Source organism: Mizuhopecten yessoensis, unplaced genomic scaffold (genome assembly GCF_002113885.1).
Source record: "Mizuhopecten yessoensis strain PY_sf001 unplaced genomic scaffold, ASM211388v2 scaffold4977, whole genome shotgun sequence".
NCBI lineage: Eukaryota > Metazoa > Mollusca > Bivalvia > Pectinida > Pectinidae > Mizuhopecten > Mizuhopecten yessoensis.
The window spans coordinates 874,474-883,030 of record NW_018405816.1 but is presented as its reverse complement, the minus strand read 5'-3'; positions in this window follow the sequence as shown (position 1 = coordinate 883,030).

Here is an 8,557-nt window from a genome sequence, read left to right as displayed (position 1 = left end):
CAGTTTATTATCAGAAAAGTCCTGTAAATAAGTTTCAATGTAGTAGGTCGTCTGCCTCCTGTAAAACGCACTTCTGAGTAGATCACATTGACAGTAGGCTATAGCAGCCTTGGAGTATGTCCTCTGCCTCCTTTAAAACACACTCCTGAGTAGATCACATTGACAGTAGGCTATAGCAGCCTTGGAGGATGTCCTCTGCCTCCTGTAAAACACACTTTTGAGTAGATCACATTGACAGTAGGCTATANTACCATAGAGATAGACCATAGAGATAGAACAAAGAGATAGAACATAGAGATAGACCATAGAGATAGAACATAGAGATAGACCATAGAGATAGAACATAGAGATAGACCATAGAGATTAGACCTCTACCGAGAACATAGAGATAGACCATAGAGATAGAACATAGAGATAGACCAAAGAGTGTTAGTATTTTTCAGATAGTTCAGGCTTTCAGTTTATTATCAGAAAAGTCCTGTAAATCAGTTTCAATGTAGTAGGTCGTCTGCCTCCTGTAAAACGCACTTCTGAGTAGATCACATTGACAGTAGGCTATTGCAGCCTTGGAGGATGTCCTCTGCCTCCTGTAAAACACCCTTCTGCGTAGATCACATTGACAGTAGGCTATAGCAGCCTTGGAGTATGACCTCTGCCTCCTTTAAAACACACTCCTGAGTAGATCACATTGACAGTAGGCTATAGCAACCTTGGAGGATGTCGTCTGCGTCCTGTAAAACACACTTCTGAGTAAATCACATTGACAGTAGGCTGTAGCAGCCTTGGAGGATGTCCTCTGCCTCCTGAAAAACACACTTCTGAGTAGATCACATTGACAGTAGGCTGTAGCAGCCTTGGAGGATGTCCTCTGCCTCCTGAAAAACACACTTCTGAGTAGATCACATTGACAGTAGGCTGTAGCAGCCTTGGAGGATGTCCTCTGCCTCCTGAAAAACACACTTCTGAGTAGATCACATTGACAGTAGGCTGTAGCAGCCTTGGAGGATGTCCTCTGCCTCCTGAAAAACACACTTCTGAGTAGATCACATTGACAGTAGGCTATCGCAGACTTGGAGGATGTCCTCTGCCTCCTGTAACACACACTTATGAGTAGATTACATTGACAGTAGGCTATAGCCTTGGAGGATGTCCTCTGCCTCCTGTAAAACACCCTTCTGCGTAGATCACATTGACAGTAGGCTATAGCAGCCTTGGAGGATGTCCTCTGCCTCCTGTAACACACACTTCTGAGTAGATTACATTGACAGTAGGCTATAGCCTTGGAGGATGTCCTCTGCCTCCTGTAAAACACACTTCTGAGTAAATCACATTGACAGTAGGCTATCGCAGACTTGGAGGATGTCCTCTGACTCCTGTAACACACACCTCTGAGTAGATCACATTGACAGTAGGCTATAGCCTTGTAGGATGACCTCTGCCTCCTGTAACACACACTTCTGAGTAGATCACATTGACAGTAGGCTATTACATAATAATGTAACAACTCAAAAGAATTGAACAAACTGTGTATCATGTACAGTTTGTGTCAGAGGTCATAGGTCAAAATCATAGATGGAGGTCAATGATTACAGTTCTTTTAATCCATTACTACTCAACATGTGGTGGCTCCTTTGATGTAACATGTGATACAGCAGACTGCCCCCTCCCCCAATCAATCGCTATCTAGAATATTGAATTATTCAGAAATTCATTAACTCTAATAATTTTGGCAACTTCGGTGTCAGATTCTAGAAGTTCTCAGACTAGGGGGAGATAAGCAAGTAGTAAAAATGCAGAAGGGAAATTCTTTATAAAAAGTTAGGGGCTGGTAGCCAGTCCTGCTATAGAGTAGAGCAGCTAACTTAAAGGTTGTTTTAAACTCATAGTAGTCATTTTTAATGACCATGCATGCAGTAAATGTTAAGGTGGTTTTATACCTACATTGACCATTTAGATATGTACCTGATGTGACCAGGAAGATAAGGTGAGTGTTAATTTCTCTTAACTCATTCACCCCTGAAGACACATTTGAACTCTTCCATTTCAAAGGTTGGAATAGTTCATTATGAAAGTTCAAGGGTGAATGAGTTAAAGATAAGATCACATTATGTCATACCAAAACATATGTCAGCGTTTTTTTTATATCTCCATTGGCCATGAAGGAAAGTCAAAGTCTATATCTGCAGTTAGATGTGATTAAAGCCTTTCACCACTGTAGTCCTAATGGACTTATCCAGATCAATGCATGGTACATTTGATTAAAGTCTCTTTTCCCCTACATAATAGATTTACATATTCATACAAGATTAACTTTTTATGCAACATCAAATGCAAAACACACACAAAAATACAGAATTAAAAGATCAAACACTATTCAAAGAAATTCAAAATGTTAATGCTTTTATTTTTGAACAAGAAGAATTTGAAAACAAATATAGACATCCATTATGAAACTTGAGATAGGCTAATCTTCCTATTTATTGTCTTTGTTGTGTTGTGCAAAGGTGAAAGTTCTAGTGCACGAGTTAGGTGGAGGGTGAGGAAGGTGTTGTGAGGACTAGTCAAGTACCAAGGAGGTGAGGTGGGGCTGGGTGTGCTGGGGATAGATGAAGGGGAGACAATTGACTGAAAACATCCAATAGTGACAAAATGGAGATTAAAATAGGAAAGAACAAACACCTTAACTGTGAAATTAATCTTTTACAGGGTCTTTGTTTACAGCGACTGGACTGGTCAGCAGTGCAGGTGTCCAATGGAAGATTTACCTGCAGGGCAGCCACTAGTTGAGCAGAGTTGATAATGTATAACGGCGAAGGAGACTAAGAAAAAACACCATCTGTATTTCACAAATAAAAAAAACAGATGAGTCATGTGATCAGAGGTGAGGGTGACATTAGGATTTCTGAAAAACAAAAGGGCTACAGTTTGGTCAAAGGTAGTCGATATCATAAGAAAAGGGCAGGTGATCGGTCAAAAAAAGTAAAGTAAAAAACAAAAGGGCAGGTGATTAATCAAAGGTGAGAGTGACCTACGACCCAGGTCACAACATCTGGATTTTGTCTGGTCAGTGTAATGGAAACCAACCGCCCCCACTAGGGACGGAGAATGGATTGTTAGTGCCAGGGGTCAAAAAATACAATTATTCAGTCCAAAGAAATAAAGATTGTTATCAGAGAGACAGAATAATGGGCAAACATTAAAATCTATAGGCCCAGGAATGATGGAAATTAAGATAGGGAGATGTATTAGGGGAACCGACTTGTGATTAGGAGTATCTATAGGCCCAGAAATTAAGATAGGGAGATGTATTAGGGGAACCGACTTGTGATTGGGAGTATCTATAGGCCCAGAAATTAAGTTAGGGAGATGTATTAGGGGGACTTGTGAATAGGAGTATGCTGTGGTCCTCATTGAAATAAAACTTGTGTGGGTTATTGAAACAAATAAAGACATATGCTCTACATGTATATATACGATCCAACAGCAGAGTTTAATCAAGGTTCTGGAACTTGATATTTAAGGCAGAAATGATGAAATATCTCTGAGCCAGTAAATATAAAATTCTTATGTTCCTGTAGCAATTAAACGATTCAAAAGCTTTTTATAAAACATTGGACATTGAATGTCTATATATAGTTGAATTTGGATGAAGAAGATCAAATTCATTTTAGATGAAATTTTGTTGGATATACCCTGATGACATGCTTATTCATAGGTCTCCTATCCTAACCCAGGTCTTTGGAGGTCTCGATCCTAACCCAGGGCTGTGGACGTCCCCTTTCCTGACCTATCCTGACCCAGAGCTGTGGACGTCCCCTATCCTGACCTATCCTGACCCAGAGCTGTGGAGGTCTCCTATCCCGACCCAGGGCTGTGAATGTCCCCTATCCTTACCCAGGGCTGTGGAGGTCTCCTATCCCGACCCAGGGCTGTGAATGTCCCCTATTCTTACCCAGGGCTGTGGAGGTCTCCTATCCTGACCCATAGCTGTAGAGGTCCCCTATCCTTACCCAGGGCTGTGGAGGTCTCCTATCCTGACCCATGGCTGTGGAGGTCCCCTATCCTTACCCAGGGCTGTGGAGGTCTCCTATCCTGACCCAGAGCTGTGGAGGTCCCCTATCCTTACCCTGGGCTGTGGAGGTCTCCTATCCTGACCCAGAGCTGTAGAGGTCTCCTATCCTAACCCAGAGCTGTGGAGGTCTCCTATCCTAACCCTGGGCTGTGGAGGTCTCCTATCCTAACCCAGAGCTCTAGAGGTCTCCTATTCTAACCCAGGGCTGTGAAGGTCTCCTATCCTAACCCAGAGCTGTGGAGGTCTCCTATCCTAACCCAGAGCTGTGGAGGTCTCCTATCCTAACCAAGAGCTGTGGAGGTCACCTATCCTAACCCAGGGCTGTGGAGGTCTCCTATCCTAACCCAGAGCTGTGGAGGTCTCCTATCCTGACCCAGAGCTGTGGAAGTCCCCTATCCTTACCCAGGGCTGTGAAGGTCTCCTATCCTAACCCAGGGCTGTGGAGGTCTCTTATCCCGACCCATAGCTGTGGAGGTCTCTTATCCTGACCCAGAGCTGTGGAGGTTTCCTATCCTTTCCCAGGGCTGTGGAGGTCTCCTATCTTGACCCCGAGCTGTGGAGGTCTCCTATCATGACCCAGGGCTATGGATGTCCCCTATCCTAAACCAGGGCTGTGGAGGTCTCCTATCCCGACCCATAGCTGTGGAGGTCTCCTATCCTGACCCGACCCAGGGCTATGGAAGTCTCCTATCCTTACCCAGGGCTATGGAGGTCTCCTATCCTTACCCAGGGCTATGGAGGTCTCCTATCCTGACCCAGGGCTATGGATGTCGCCTATCCTTACCCAGGGCTGTGGAGGTCTCATATCCTGACCCAGAGCTGTGGAGGTCTCCTATCCTGACCCAAGGCTATTGAAGTCCCCTATCCTTACCCAGGGCCGTGGAGGTCTCCTATCCTGACCCAGAGCTGTGGAGCTCTCCTATCCTGACCCAGGGCTATGGATGTCCCCTATCCTTACCCAGGGCTGTGAAGGGCTCCTATCCTAACCCAGGGCTGTGGAAGTGCCCTATCCTAAACCAGGGCTGTGGAGGTCTCCTATCCGGACCCAGAGCTGTGGAGGTCTCCTATCCTGACCCAAGGCTATTGAAGTCCCCTATCCTTACCCAGGGCTGTGGAGGTCCCCTATCCTGACCCAGAGTTGTAGAGGTCTCCTATCCTGACCCAGAGCTGTGAAGGTCTCCTATCCTGACCCAGGGCAATGGAAGTCCCCTATCCTTACCCAGGGCTGTGAAGGGCTCCTATCCTAACCCAGGGCTGTGGAAGTGCCCTATCCTAAACCAGGGCTGTGGAGGTCTCCTATCCCGACCCATAGCTGTGGAGGTCTCCTATCCTTACCCAGGGCTATGGAGGTCTCCTATCCTTACCCAGGACTGTGGAGGTCTCCTATCCTGACCCGACCCAGGGCTATGGAAGTCTCCTATCCTTACCCAGGGCTATGGAAGTCTCCTATCCTTACCCAGGGCTATGGAAGTCTCCTATCCTTACCCAGGGCTATGGAAGTCTCCTATCCTTACCCAGGGCTATGGAAGTCTCCTATCCTTACCCAGGGCTATGGAGGTCTCTTATCCTGACCCAGGGCTATGGAAGTCTCCTATCCTTACCCAGGGCTGTTGAGGTCTCCTATCCTGACCCAGAGCTGTAGAGGTCGCCTATCCTTACCCTGGGCTGTGGAGGTCTCCTATCCTGACCCAAGGCTATTGAAGTCCCCTATCCTTACCCAGGGCTGTGGAGGCCTCCTATCCTGACCCAGAGCTGTGGAAGTCCCCTATCGTTACCCAGGGCTGTGAAGGTCTCCTTTCCTAACCCAGGGCTGTGGAGGTCTCTTACCCCGACCCATAGCTGTGGAGGTCTCTTATCCTGACCCAGAGCTGTGGAGGTCTCCTATCTTGACCCCGAGCTGTGGAGGTCTCCTATCATGACCCAGGGCTATGGATGTCCCCTATCCTTACCCAGGGCTGTGAAGGTCTCCTATCCTGACCCAGGGCTATGGATGTCGCCTATCCTTACCCAGGGCTGTGGAGGCCTCCTATCCTGACCCAGAGCTGTGGAGCTCTCCTATCCTGACCCAGGGCTATGGATGTCGCCTATCCTTACCCAGGGCTGTGGAGGTCGCCTATCCTAACCCAGGGCTGTGGAGGTCGCCTATCCTAACCCAGGGCTGTGGAGGTCGCCTATCCTGACCCAAGGCTATTGAAGTCCCCTATCCTTACCCAGGGCTGTGAAGGTCACCTACCCTAACCCAGGGCTGTGGAGGTCTCCTATATTGACCCAGAGCTGTAGAGGTCTCCTATCCTGACCCAGAGCTGAGGAGGTCTCCTATCATGACCCAGGGCTATGGATGTTCCCTATCCTAACCCAGGGCTGTGGAGGTCTCTTATCCTGACCCAGAGCTGTGGAGGTTTCCTATCCTTTCCCAGGGCTGTGGAGGTCTCCTATCTTGACCCAGAGCTGAGGAGGTCTCCTATCATGACCCAGGGCTATGGATGTCCCCTATCCTTACCCAGGGCTGTGGAGGTCTCATATCCTGACCCAGAGCTGTGGAGGTCTCCTATCCTTACCCAGTGCTGTGGAGGTCTCTTATCCTTACCCAGGGATGTGGAGGTCTCCTATCCTGACCCAAGGCTATTGAAGTCCCCTATCCTTACCCAGGGCTGTGGAGGTCTCCTATCCTGACCCAGGGCTATTGATGTCCCCTATCCTTACCCAGGGCTGTGGAGGTCTCCTATCTTGACCCAGAGCTGTGGAGGTCTCCTATCTTGACCCAGGGCTATGGATGTCCCCTATCCTAACCCAGGGCTGTGGAGGTCTCCTATCCTAACCCAGGGCTGTGGAGGTCTCCTATCCTTACCCAGGGCTGTGGAGGTCTCCTATCCTGACCCAGAGCTGTAGAGGTCTCCTATCCTGACCCAGGGCTATGGAAGTCTCCTATCCTTACCCAGGGCTGTGGAGGTCTCCTATCCTTACCTAGCGTATAGTTGCTTGAACTAAGGACGTTTTCATAACATTAGTCGACACTTAACCAATGTTGCCATTCGGGAATTACATACCATATATATATCATTGTAGATTAAAAGCTTATATTATGCATAACTTGAAGGGGACAGTTACTTTAAGCTAGAAAAACTCCATTTAGTTGCTTCATCGACTATTTAGAAGGTAGCATACTCTTGTCTGGAACTCGATGAAACAATCTTTGCGATTATAACTGAATACCCTTTACCTAAATGAAATAGTCTGAACAACCGCCCCCAAACATTGGTAAAGGGGTAACACATCAGGGTCAGATTTTGCATGGTCATATACACTGGTATCGTGTACTTGGTTTGGGCATAGAGTTTGTACTCGGTTTGTTTCAGATCATCAGTTTAAGTGCTGTTTTCCTGCTGTTCCAGAACATAATTGACTTGACCACTCAACATTTTGCCCTGACCTTCAGCACAGTGTTCGGTCATTGAATCGAGGTGGCGTCGACCATTTTTGCGCTCCATAGCAGGTCCCGCCTGTCTGGGGTGTAGGTCATTCATTTCATATCACACTCCATTGAGCATGGCAAAAAAATGAAAGTTGTAAATACAGTGTCCATGATTTAATCATGCAATGTCGCGCTTGAGTGATCACGATATTAAGGAAGTAAACTACTACTGTGCGAAAGTACTTATTCTGGGTCAGTGAGCACAATGCATGTTGTGATTTTACTAAATGTTATCTTGCACATTTATCTATGATAATTGTACAATTTTTTCGTAGTTTTCTAAATTGTTTCCAGGTGAGTGATGTGGTATAAGTAAAATGAAGTGACTTCCTTAATAACATGTGTTCGTTCTGGAGTATGTGATTTGGAAGACGAGATTGATTTTCTTCGTGCTCGCTCACCGCGACTATGCGCAGGTGATTACTGCAATAGTCTGTGGCAAGATTTTACTGCATTACACAGAACATTAAATTACAAATCTGAAAAATAATGATGATGATGCTACTGCAACAACATTCAACATAAATAGGAATAAATATCAGTTTAATTGCCTGTTTTATCTGTAGAAGCTGATCATGACTGGAGGGATTATTGAACGGGTTTGGATGAGGAACATTAAGTGACTTGGCCGTCTATACAAACAGCAGATAATGGGGATAGTATTTTATTTTAAATTGTCGCTGTAATAATATGGGATGTGATGACATTCCAGTTATCAGGAGATGAAAGGCACAGCAGTTGGATGAGCCTGGGTGCCCAATGTAGTAATAAATGTGATTATGATGTATATGTGTTTGGGTGAGCTGTATGTAGATAGCTGATGATAGGATCAATTCAGTCCGATTGAACACCACCTGGCAAAATGCTCTAAAGGAATGTTTTTATCACTTCTTATGTTGTTGATTTTCTCTTGTCAACAACGTCTTCGTGGTATTTTTGCCCCAACCCTGCCTATGTCATTGCCCCAACCCTGCCTATGTCATTGCCCCAACCCTGCCTATGTCATTTCCCCA